This window comes from Ammospiza nelsoni, chromosome 2 (genome assembly GCF_027579445.1).
Source record: "Ammospiza nelsoni isolate bAmmNel1 chromosome 2, bAmmNel1.pri, whole genome shotgun sequence".
Classification (NCBI taxonomy): domain Eukaryota; kingdom Metazoa; phylum Chordata; class Aves; order Passeriformes; family Passerellidae; genus Ammospiza; species Ammospiza nelsoni.
The window spans coordinates 16686784-16700058 of NC_080634.1; the positions used below are offsets into that span (position 1 = coordinate 16686784).

Here is a 13275-nt window from a genome sequence, read left to right on the forward strand (position 1 = left end):
CCCAAGGTGGCAGAGTTGCTCAGAGGTGGCAGAGCCCGGCTGCCCAGAGGTGGCTGAATTGCCCAGAGGTGGCCAGGGCGAGTTGCCCACAGATAGCCGAGCCCGGTTGCTCAGAGGTAGCCAGGCTGAGTTGCCCACAGGTGGCTGGGCTGAGTTGCCCACAGGTGGCTGGGCTGCCCAACTGCCCAGTGGTGGCCAAGCCGGGCTGTCCAGAAATGGTCGAATTGCCCAGAGGTGGTCGAACCCAGTTGCCCCCAGATGGCCAGGCTGAGTTGCCCACTGGTGGCCAAGCTGGGCTGTCCAGGAGTAGCCAGGCACAGCCGCCCAGAGATGGCCGAGCCTGGTTGCCCAGAGGTGGCCAAGCCGAGCTGCCCAGAAGTGGCACAGTTGCCCAGAGGCGGCTGGGCAGGACTGCCCACAGGAGGCACAGCTGTCCAGAGATGGTCGAGCCCAGGTGCCCAGAGGTGGCTGAGCAGAGCTGCCCACAGGTGGCAGAGTTGCCCAGAAGCGGCCAAGCTGCCTAGAGGTGGCCGGGCTGAGTTGCCCAGCTGCCCAGAGGCGGCCGAGCCCGGGGGTGCCCGAGCCCCGCTGCACAGCGGCGGCCGACGTTCGCGGGCAGCGGGCGCAGCGGAGCGCACCGGGCAGCGCGGCGGGGCCGCACCGCGCCTTATATGGCGAGGCGCTGACGTAATGGTGCATAGGCTCGGGCCGCCCGCGCGCCCATCCCTCATTGTTCCGCGGGAGCGCTCTGGGATAGCGCTGGGATAGCGCTGGAATGCTCGCAGCGGCCCCGATGGCACCGCGCAGCGCCCCGCAGCACCGCCTCAGCCGGGACTGCCACAGCCCGCCAGCGCAAGGTAAGGCACAGGGTGGGAAGCGAGCTTCTCTGGCAAGCACTGGCGCTTCTGGCTTTTTCCTGCTGAGATACCTTTTTTTAAAAAAGTCACTTCCAAAAAAAAAAAGAGGGGCGAGGAACTGAGAAACAATGAGATACCCCAAAACAGCACCAGGAGATCTAGATGTCTGGTGAATCACAGATAGGGTGACTATTTCAAGCGTTAAAAACTGTCTTTAAAACAATTCCTGCAGAGGAATTAATGTAACATTAAAGAAGGAGAGAGTTATGAATTACACACACTTTCCAAATGGTCGGATAAAGTCATGATTGCATTTAAAGCAGTGGAAGGAGTCCAACAGTATTGTAATATATTAGGTAGAGCTACTGCCTCCCTTTCTGCTGCATTTACATGCATATGCTATATATTAGTAGACATGTACACACACATGTCTCTAAGCATTTACTATACTTTTGAACAACTTCTACTGTAGTTTTCAGAGCGATGTATAAATTTCCACATACATTACTTTGCAATAAGATCATGCTATGTCTAAAAGAAAGAATTGCAACTAGTTCAATTACTAACAAACTTTTCAACTCATCTCATACACACTGCTTCCCTCTTCTGTGTCTTGCGTGCAAGCGTCAAATCACAAGAGGGCAGAACTGTCAGATTTTTATGAAAAAACTTTAAATCCTGGTCAAACACATGATGAGTGTGAGGATGAGAGAGCACACTGCTCTCTTCAAGGCTTATTCTGCAAGATGTTCAACAGTATTGCAGCTATGAACTCCAGAACACAGGCAATGATAAACAGCTCTGACGAGGCACAGAGCACCTTGGAGGATTGGACTTCAGTGTGGTTATAGTTCACACCTGACTGTCCTCCCCGTTAATTAAGGGCCAAACCCTGTCAAATCTTCGTTCATAGGAGCAACTGCAATTAAGTTAATTGTATTGTCCTACTTGCAAATTACAACTCCTGAGCACTGCTGTTCAGAGTCCTATGTGCAAATTGAAATGTTAGAAAAGTTAAACCTTAAGACCTTGAGTTTTGATCTCTTCTTACAGGTAAAACATATTTTTGTGGTATGTTTTCCTTTTCCTTAGTTGAAAAACAAATGCAATTTTAGGAGAGAAGTAAGGGTTCTTTCTCCATTTATTTGATGTTTTAAATCCTTCAAAATTCTTGTTCAATTACATATTTAGGAAAAATCAAAGCTGGTACTAACAGATGCATTGTTGTAGTATCACGCATACACAGATTTAAAGGATGAGCCAAAATATCTTGTGTAAAATTTTTCATAACTTTTTTTGGCTTTAAACATGGAGAAAATAGGAAGCAGTTATTTTCAACATGCTTCTAAAAACACAAAGAGACATTTCATTTCAAATATAATTCAGGTATTTGTGTATTATTAACCTGGCAATTAGATAAAAGTCACATCCCTGTTTCCAATATATTCTTTTTTGCAACAAGCAAACTTTATACCTCTGTTGAGAGAATCAGGGAAGAGGGCACTGTATAGTGTATATATAGAATGAAAAGAATCCTAGCAACCAGAACAAATGTAATTTCACAGTACAAAAACAATACCCCATATCAGTATCCTGAGCCCCTTAAAAAGTTTTCAGCTCACTATTCTGTCATATGTGCAGAGTCCTTGCAGTTTAAAAATGGTTACTTAGTTTTCTAAATATCCAGTGTCAAGTTATAAAGTAGAAAACTTAGCTATGTTGTGAACAGATGTGTTAGGAAGCAAAGTGACAGTCTTCAAAAAGAGTATCTGAGTAGAAAGGATGAGCTGAAGAAGTCAAGAGACTACAATATGGCAAAGAAAAAATATTAACAGGAATGCTATGCATGCAATAAATTTGATAGAAGCACTAAGTAGAAAAAAGAAAAAAGTCCCCCCATAGGTAAGAGACAATTTAAATCCACATCCAACAAAGAAGGGTGACTTCTATCACTGATTACTGCTTTAGCAATATCTAAAGTACCATCTGTACTCTGAATACTGCTAGCCTAAAACAAAGCATAACATCTAAAAAGCCAGAACTCTACTTCTCATAGTCTGTCTTCCTCAGATTAAAAAGAAAACATTCTTCACTTAATACTTACAGAACCAATTTTGCTCTCATTTATACTGGTAAAACTCCAAAATAATTAGATGGAGGTATAATGATTAAACTGTCTCACTGCTGTTCCCCCACCCCCCACCGCCTCTCTATTACACTCCTTTATTAGATCAGATTTCTTAACATGTTTTGGGTATTAAGTGATCGGTATTCCTAATTTTAACTGATTAAAATGCTAGTTTCAATTAAAAGTAAAAGGACACAGTGAAAGAAAAGAATCATCACATGACTCAGTCTTAAACAATTGTATTTCTTCATCTAAATTTTTATAGTAATTTTTCACAACATCCAATGTGAAAATATTCTAAGAAGAAATATATCCTCCAGAAATGAAAGTCAACTTCCTATCAAACTGCATTGAGCCTTTGTTCCTTTCCCATCACTTCCCTTTCCTCCACTGACAAACATCTGCTGACAGCACAATTTCTAGAGATTTGATCCAGAATACAAGGGATAGTTTCTATTCCTCATCAGTAGTAGTAAAATCAATTATTTCTTGATTTGTGCTGAGCAAGAGAATTTTCATACTATTTACCTAATACTATGATGAATTACCAATTTTTTGCTTGTCATGGTATTAAAAAAAAAAAAAGCCTGGTTTTCCTCCTGGTGAGTTTCTCCTCTGTGGCTCTGTGGCAGATCGTAAAAAACTGCTGCTTTTCTTCAGAAGAAATTCTTTACCACATGTAAACATGGCATGGGCAACTGAGCTACTACAGCTCCTCTGGACCTTTCCTATGAGCAGCTGTTCTCAAATCCTGGGGGTGGTACTACCTGAATAAAGTTCATTAAAAAAGCAATTAAAATATCTAAATCCGAGAATCTTAAGGAGTTTACAATGTAGGAAGACATATCTTTAAAAATCATTGTATATAACTGTAGTTCTGCCTCATTAACAGTTTCCCTCAACACATTATCTTGTCACCAAGTTGATTTGCACTTAGAAACTGTGTCATAGTAATAATTTTTAATTGCTTAAGGTTTTTGTTTCATACTAAATAGATTCTGCCATGGCACCCTTAGAGCTTAAGTTGAGCTTTTTGATGTAGCTGAAAGCTTGGTTGGTTCAACCATTCACTAAAATATATTACTCAGCTTCAAGAAGGTAAAAACCACTGCTGAAAAATTCTAAATTTAGTGCCTAGTCTTGTGATTTAAGTGAAGTAATGGACACTTTGACTCTTAACACCTCTCAGTACCTTACGCTGATTTTGAGGTTTGCTGTGTTTTCTGTCAGCAAGACAAAAATCACTTTTACTGCATGTCCAGTGCACCTTGATGTTCCTGAAGTTCAGTAGCTGTGCTCACTCCAGTGCATCAGTGGTGCATTCTCAGGCAGTTACAGCTCATCCAGAGTGCTCAAAACTACTAGCAGAATGTATTTCAAGATTTGCTGAGGCAGTCTGTACCCACCAGTTAAAAACAGCACAAAAAACACCTCCCAATGCAGCTCCTCACCAGGGCTGATGTGATGTGAAGAGGTGAATTTTCATGCAGACAATGAATGCTGGCTGAACACTCAACAATATCACCATAGAACCCTCCTTTAGCAGCAATAGGGAAATACTGGGGGTGAACGTTCAACCCAACCTTGCTACACAACATTTCTACACACAACTCAAAACCATAACCTTGGTCACTCAAGCTGATAAATGCATGGACTTCTTGCCTGTTGCAGAAGTCATGCCTGCTGCTGCAGCTCATCATGCACATGATGATGATGATGTAACACAGCTGCTTGACTTCAGGCTGGGCAGGTGACCACCACAGTGGCTGCTGAGGCACAGCAGCAGAACCTGAGCCATTCTGCTTCATGCTGCATGCTCAAAGCAGCTGAGAAACCACAGCAACCACCATTGCTCATGCCCAAACTCCCCAAAGCTTTACAGACAGACATCAGGTAGGGAAAGCTCTAGTGAACGTGAGTGAAAATATGGATGGGAAAAAATCCACTCCTGACAAGAAAAACACTCATCTTGCATACATGTCAGCGATGTGAACAATACATCAGATGTCATTGTCCTTTATAGATTTCCAAAGGCCTGGGAAGCAACACAACAACTGCATGTAAATGATGGATAGAGTTGTTAAAATCTGTCTTAAACCGAATATTCAAAGCATTTTCTTTCAAATTCATTGCAGACAGCTGATTTAAAGCTTGGTCTTTTTTTTTTATGAGAGACACAAAGCTTATCTAGTGTTTGCATAGCAACTATCACAATGACACAGTGAGGGAATGAAGAAAAATTTTAAAAGTGAAATGAAGCAGCATGAAGCTTCTGCCATAAAAAACCACATAAAACTGGCTGCTTAAAAATAGAAAGTAATGCACTCAAAGCTCATATTTTAATTATACACTGAATTTTAGCACGTGGACTATCTAAGTCCACGTGCTAAAGATAGTTTAAGATAGCACAGAGTTAAGTTTAAGCTGACTGAATTCTGTCAGTTTTCAATGGATTTAATCTTTTTTGGGATTTTTTGGATTTAATCTTTCAGTCAGTAAGTCTAACTATGAAGAAAATAAAGTTTAAAATTTTATCACATATAAGTTTGGCCTACCTGAAACTAACATCACCCATCACATTCCCAAAGTTGATTCTATTCTACTTAGCCACAAAGAGGTTTCTCAGAAGAAGCCTAGTAAATGCCACAGTTGGTTTTGCTTTCAATTTCAAAATGCTACCCCCCCGTCAAGCACATTGTACACCTCAGAAAAGCCATTCTGTTATCAAAAATGTATCATACCAAAAAAAAAGGAAAGTGATTTATATTGGTCACTTGAACCTGAAGGTATAACAATGCCACAGTGGGGTAGCCAATCCCTAATCCAAATATCTGAAAGCCAGTATTGAACACACTAACCTGGATGTAGGAGGGTGTGGGGAAGAAATGCAGTGGTCAAGTGTTAATGCTTAAATCTGAAACGCTTTTCTGAACTTGCAAAATACTACTATATACTCTCTCATGTAAAGAGAAAAGTTTTTTTAATTAGCAGCCAAAAACTAAATTCCAAAACAAAACACCAAATTGTCTTCAATGAAAAGGCCACCAGGAACCTTGGCAGCCCTAAAACCTCCAAAATCTGTGTTTCTAAAGACAGATCTGATGCAGAAATGAGCACGTTCATTTGCACGCATATGAGCAAGCAGAGCAGGGCGATGAAAGCCTCCACAGCAAAGTCAGCAAGCACAGCATCACTCACGACAGGCCAGTTCCAGATGACAAATTGCTGCCTCCGAGGCTGGTGCGGGGACGACACCAACCGGTGGGGAATGCTCATTAGGCTGCTGCTGGGAGATTCACACATTGCTTCCCTTTGGCAGAGCGGCAGGCAACAGCTGACAGGAACAGTCGAGCTTACATACCTTGCTAACCCATACAGAGGAGGAGGGAGGAGAATGCACCCTGGTGTACAAAGGAGCAGCCACTCTGGAAAGGATCTTCATGCCCCTGCTATACAGGATTACTATCATCTCTGTAAAGAGCAACATTTCCTTATTTCTGTCAGGATTAACTGGGTGGGAGGAGTCAGAAATTGACACTGGTAACACTCTACAACGTGTAAATGACCCTCTCATATATCTAGATTAAAGCAGTAAACTAAACAATTTGCAAGTTCTGCTAGAGAGAACTCCTTTATTTTCAGCATTTGAAACCACATTATAAATTAATGATAAAAGCTAAAATGTATTACATCAGAAACACACTGTACATGAAGGCATGCTACAGCTCCTTTAGTGACATCTGAAACAAGAAACTATAACCTGAATACCACAGACCAGCAGACATCAAGCAGGGCATGCAGCCAAATGTCACATAACGATACCGAGTTATAAATCAGTTTGGGGTACACTAACAAGGCACAGAATGTTCAGCTGAGTTCACAGTTCCTTAAAGAACAAGGAACTCAAAGTCTTCATAAGAAGGCACAAGTGAAGCATACATGCACATGACCCTGCTCTTTCCTAAAAAAGCCTTTTCCTATGACAGTTTTTGAAAGGCAAAGAACACTGGAAAACAACTAAAGATGGAAAAAGTCAGTATCTCTCTTGGCTTTAGGAAGACTGCTCAGACCAATTTTAAAAGAGTTTAAGAAATCATTGATCACAGAAATGCTAGAACTAGTTAAATCCACTTTTTAAATCCCAACAATTTAGGGTTTTCCCCCCTCAGAAATAGAGAAACATTGATTTTACAAAGCAAGGAAGTTACTCCAGCTGCTGAACACACATGCAAGTAGCTAAAAACCCAAAACATCACAAACACCCTAAACACTGCTGTTGACACTCTGAGTGGACATATGACTAAAGGATGCAATTTCTTTTACTCTTAAGCAGGGTATTTGATCTTTAACACAGTGAACAACCAAGGCTGCACAAAAATGGAAAAATCTTACTTCAACACATCATAATCAATAGACCTGAGAGTAAAAGATGTTCTTCAGTTAAACAGTTCATCACAGGTGAAGAAGCTACTTAAACTATCATTTGCTATCGAACTGTGAATTAAATCTGTGAAGGAAACCTTAGTTAGAACTATAACTATTTCAAAAAAATCCCAAACTATCACCTTTAGGTCTCCAATGTAGCTTCCTGTCCTGTAATCTAAAACAATGTGTTAGTGCTCTTTGAAGAGGATCAGTTTGGAGAAGCCATATAAACTTAAATGCTACACCAGAGCACTTTGCTCAGGATTAACATGTTTTAGACAAAACTTGCATTGGTGTTGCACCTTTAGATAATTCACCAAGTGCTCCCAGGTCTATGTGGCCAGAGGCCTACTAGGAGAAAAGAAAATACAACTTCCAAACACTTAGTAGGTTTACAACAGATAGCAAGAAAATTAATTATCTGCCAGGTCATTAAGTCACCAGAGCTATAGAGGCTCAGTACCTAGAACTGTATGCAGAAGCAATTTGTAATGCATAAGGAAAAGTTCCAATAGAATTTCCAAAGGTCACAGAGTGAAAAGCAGCAAACTAGCAGGATTCTTATCACTTGTAGCTTTGAAGTTCAGCTAGTTAACCCTGCCACAATGTTTTGCTACCATCTCTCACCTGGCCTCCAACATGAAGTGCTGCCCAAGCCCATCTCAGAGAAAATGGGTACCCTCACATTAGCAGGTATATGGGAAAAGATGCATATTTAGCTTCAAAATGAACTTCTGTTTGATATTAACACTATTGCTGTTAACATTATTACTTAACAGTCTTGGCTACCAGAAAAAGTTGTAACTGAATCAGAAAATCTGATACAGTTTATCTGATAAAAGCCTCAACTGCACTGCTTCATGCAACTTAGCATCAAGGAAAATTTAAATACCTCAAGATAAATTTGCAGTAACAATAAAGATTTAAGTTTTCTAACAAAAAAGAAGAAACGGTGTGCCACCCAAGCCCAGTTTCAAACACTCCAAGTTTATTAAACATACACAGAGCTTCTTCAGGAAATAAGCATACTTTTTGTCTGAGGATGTTATAGGTATGAACAGAACCCTCAAGAAGTAATGGAATTTGAATCCTGCAAAGCAGTGATACCCCCTATATAATTTCTGAGGAATGTTTGTCTAATTGTTTATAACCAGCCTTATTCCTCCAATTACTGGCAAACTCTGTCTTCCCTAACAGTGCCATTCAGTACTGAAGTATCTTTATTTAACTTACCATGGTTAATCTATGTCATTTAAATCACAATTTCAGCACATAAATTCTTGTACACTGGGCATGAAGAGTGCATAATAAAGTTTTCAGACAAGTTCCACCTGTCTAGAAGCAAGTGGCCACTGAGCAGCTTATCCAGGGCTGGCAGCATGAGTAGGATGCCTTCAGTCCAAAAGAATAAGTGAGCATGGCAATATGGAAAGTTCTAAATTTTACCACTGCTGATGACTGATAAAATAAGGCCATGGTTAGTATAAGAGATAGGCACAGTGCCTACTCTGCCCATAGATGAAAATGCAACCCCAGACATTTATTTTTGTATAAAATGTGTGTTTAAATTGTTTTAGAGAACATCCAGTTCCTGTAAATGTTATGGGAAAATGACATTTATGACTAACCAGTCTCCTCTGACTGATATGATGTGGCTGAGTGCCATTTTCTGTCATACCAAAAATATTAACAAATTGAAGTTAAAAAAAGTCTGCATAAATTAGATCCTTGCACAATTATGCCCAATTCTGGTCAAGACAGCAGCACAAGCACTGCCTCAGGTACCTCAGAAAAGAACCCATTTTCCCACCTATGCCCCTCTTAAAACCATTTCATAAAAGAGGTCCACCACGAACCTAGGCACTATGACGTTGCATACAGTTAAAAAAAAAAAATCACAGGATTTATCTATAGAAATTGCTTAAAGAAAACTCAAACCCTTCTCTTAATATAAAACAGTATCATTAAATTGAAGTGTAAAAATATGACTTAAGGGTTACAAACTTACAGTGAGCTGAAGCAACTGACTGATTCAGAGAAACAGAACTTCTGCAAACTCCTCAATCAACTGAAGGATGCAGAGTAAATAGCCAAGACAAAAACTCACACCTCCAAATACTACTCTTCCAGCAGCAGTAAGCACAGCACAGCAGTGATAGCAAAGTAGTATTTGCCTTACACAAACCAAACACACGTGGCTGGGATCATCAGTCTAGGAGCAGCCTCACCAGCAGTATCCACAATGTGAGCAAGCTGCACTCTCTTCTTTGTGCCTAATCTTTCCATGGGGAGTGGGGTGAAGACAGGCAGGGCTCCAAAGGACACTTGTCAGGAGCTGAGCTAACTCCTGCAACAGATTTTCACTTGTTAAATCCTAGCAGGAGGCTGCAACATTATTGATTCCTGGTATGACACTGAATAGAAAATGCAAACTCATTCACCTGCCCATAGGGTAAGGGGTGGATTAAGCCCTGACCTGTTTATCTCTGCAGGATTGTGTGTTTTATCACATTGGTGATTTTAAAAACAGCTCAGTAACTGTGGTCAAACAGTAACATTCCACCAGGAATAATGATTCAAGTATACACTTGAAACAAAAGTCAGGTTCATAAAGACACACAATTTTTCCCATCAATTTAACTTGTTAGCATGTAACACCAATGCAATCATTTCAACAACACTGTTGTTTAAAAATCACAAAAAAATCACATTATAAGAAACAGTAGTTGTCTTGGTTTATTTTGTGTAAGTACTGCACTTAAAACCTATTTGGATTAATAATAGTTCTCAAAATCTGTTACAGTAAGTTAACACTGTTTTGCCATTTTAATAAATCTGATGATCAGGCACAAAATTTCACTTGTAAAGATGAAGACAAGACAGAAGCAGGACCTGGATTAGTAACTGAAGAGTTCTGCCTCAGTCTTGTTGCTTTGACCCCTATACCACATCTCTTGTGGTTCATCTTTCCATTTCCTTCAGAAAGCTTTCCATCTGCAAAACTATAATTTGCTGGCTGACGTAAATTTGAAAAGTTCCAAATTCTGGTGTTGCATCTGAAATTACTGGCTTTATTTCTGACTCTACAGGCAGTATGGTGGGAGACCTTGAGAGAGATGGGAGAAGAAGGAGGAGGCAGTGAATATACAATATATTTTAAAAAATTTCTGAATTACTAACTAACAAAACCTAAGTGCTGTTCCTGTGAGCTGGTTACCTTATTGAGGTATTTAGATTCAGAACAGAAGAAGATTAAGTCATGCTGTGTGCAGAATCATATGGCACTGAAATGCCAACAGTAATAAATACTGACTTCAAAGAATACCTGAAACAGATGTTAAATCTAGAAAGAGGAAAGGAGAAAGCAGAGTGCATCTCAAAAGCAGTGACATATCAGAGTCCAGCTCACAACTCATTGTGCCATGTTTTCTAATAAGCTGAATGCTGGGACCCAGAGTTTTTAAAGCTAACTTCAAGTAAAGCTCATTAATATTGTGGTTTCTCAGGTTAGCATTCATTTTAAATGTTTTCAGGATAAGCAGTCAAGCCAAAAAACAAACCAAAAACCTGCCAAGAATTTATTAGGGCAGCTCTTCTTCACTCCCACCTAAAAATCCCACTTCCACCTCCCCATCATAATCTCAAACACTGTAGATGGCTGCCATTTGAAGATTAAAAATGAACATCAGAATTCATAGTTTTCACTCTGACATTCAAATCCTTACTGTCACAGAAGGCATTAATGCTTTCCACACAAGACTGATGTTTTGATAGGTGACTTCCAAGAACATCTAGATAAGGAAGGAATGTAATTCAAGATAGAAATTTTTTTTCTTAAATTGAGATTTCATAATAAAAGAAAACTGAGTTTTAGTGCTGAAGTAAAATTACTTGAACTGGAAGTTAATCCAGTCCTAAATCTTAAATGAACCAATAAAAATGTTAAAATTTTCTCAAACCACTTACTGTCATCAAATTTACCCCAGATTTTGTAACATTTATGAGCACAAATATTCCTATATCACCAGTAAGACAGCAGCTTATTAGTTGTGAAATCATGATCACAAACAACATCAGTGTTCCAGAACAGTTGATTTTTAAAAGTATTATCTACATATGTTTATTCAGCATCACAGCTAAATACATCTGGTTATCCATGCAAAATTTTGCCCGTTAACCCAGAACTGGCAATACCATTCCTTTTTCTATGGCTTTCATTAAGACTTGTAAAGCAAGTCAGCATTTTAATCATCAGATAAAATGATAATTACTTTTGATAGTCTGTGGAGTAATAAGAACTCACACCCCTGTCATTAAGATTTCTCATTTTATAAAATAAATTTTCTTATTGGGAAATTTGCCTTACACAGCCTCTTGCAGCTGAGACACCCTTTGTGGAGGTTTGTATCCTAGCATAAATGAATTCCTTGAAATTTACAGATGTAAATTAATGTAATGGAAAATAAATTTTAAAATAAGTATTCACATTCTGCTGGGAAGTGCTGACTGGTTCAGATGAAGCCAGCAGATTACACAACAGCTATGGTATGTTGTTGCTGCTGTAATTTCAAAGGCTTTTGACTTTCTTTATGACAGGGGAAAAAGAAGCATTAATAAAGATAATAGCCATAAAAAAAAAACTGTAACATGTCTTCATAAAAACTGCACATCAATAAATAGAACTGTAAGCAATGGAAAAGAAAAAAATTTAAAAATACATAGCCACACCGAGACCAGAAATATATTAACAAACACAAAATTTGTTTCAATGAACTGTGGAAGGCACAGACTGGCTTTCTTACACAAATAAATATGTAACTGCACTGGTGTAAAAAAATCACAACAACTTGTAAGATTTACCAGAAATGATGAAGCATGTTTCTTCTCTTATTAAAGGCCAGACCATGTCTTCTTGCTGACTGGGAAGAGTGCCTCAAAGGAAGAGGCATGACTTCATCCACATTTAAAAGCTTTCAGCTTAAAGCTTTTACTTGCTTTGTACCAGGGGAAATTCAAGCATATGTCCAAAAACTTTAGAAATGAGTGTCCCATGTAATAACCTGTAAAACCTCTCATAAACCACATCTTTCATCTGTGGAAGGGTAAAGAGCACGACCTAGTTAAAAATATGGATCTTCATGGTTAAAAAAAAAAAAATCACAGAAATTAAAATTTACTATCATTTCTGAAGAATGGTCTGATGCAGATATTGACAATATGTACATTAAAAACTCCACAGCACTGGAGAGCAAAGACAAAAGCTGAGCTTTACAAACCAGTATCTATTTCACTTGCATCCTTAGAAGGCAGCCTTTTCTAAAGTTGTCACTACAACATTGCTTTAACAAACAAACAAAACCCAATTTTTATCATCCAAAGAATAACTCATTCCAGAACTAAAAAAAAAAAAAAAAAAATTAAAAAAACAAAGTGTTGCAATCTGAGTCTCCAGTACTTTCTTTGGTTTCTGTGAAACTTAGAATTCTGTAAAAACATAAATTAAACAATCTGCATGTAATACAGGTCACCCCAGGAAAATGGAAAGTCCCTCTTAAAGACAAAATGTTATGACAGTGAACTGTTATGGGAGTCTCTACATTTTGTAGAGAATACAGTCATTTATGTTGCCAAATATAATGCAGTGTAGCTCAAGTTACATGCACTTGGAAAAAATGAAGAAAAACAAGACAACACAATTAAATGTCCAGTATTAACACCAAGAAGCTGTAGCCTGCATGTTGAGGGAACCAATTACAATGAACAGAGGAGAGCTGAGAAATAAAATTTCTTCCAGGAGATAAAGGAGCAGTTAACTGGTACTGCAAGTAAGTACAATATTAAGCCACAATAAAGCAATAATTTATA

At 39.1% G+C, this 13275-nt stretch overlaps 2 protein-coding genes and 1 long non-coding RNA gene across 4 annotated transcripts in view; 1 reads left to right on the top strand and 2 right to left on the bottom strand.

Annotated features, from left to right (window-relative positions):
• CMSS1 (cms1 ribosomal small subunit homolog) overlaps positions 1-13275 on the bottom strand; it is a 223527-nt gene that overhangs the window by 184017 nt on the left and 26235 nt on the right. The window lies entirely within an intron of this gene.
• FILIP1L (filamin A interacting protein 1 like) overlaps positions 1-13275 on the top strand; it is a 171487-nt gene that overhangs the window by 151285 nt on the left and 6927 nt on the right. The window contains exon 1 of one of the 2 annotated variants that reach the window (XM_059492955.1): positions 751-857. The exons of the other annotated variant lie outside the window; for it this stretch is intronic. The gene's annotated coding sequence lies outside the window, so the exon portion shown is untranslated. Of the gene's footprint in view, positions 1-750; positions 858-13275 lie in introns of those variants that run through there. 2 annotated transcript variants of the gene reach the window in all.
• LOC132087002 (uncharacterized) overlaps positions 1-13275 on the bottom strand; it is an 82881-nt gene that overhangs the window by 50874 nt on the left and 18732 nt on the right. The gene's annotated exons all lie outside the window — the stretch shown is intronic.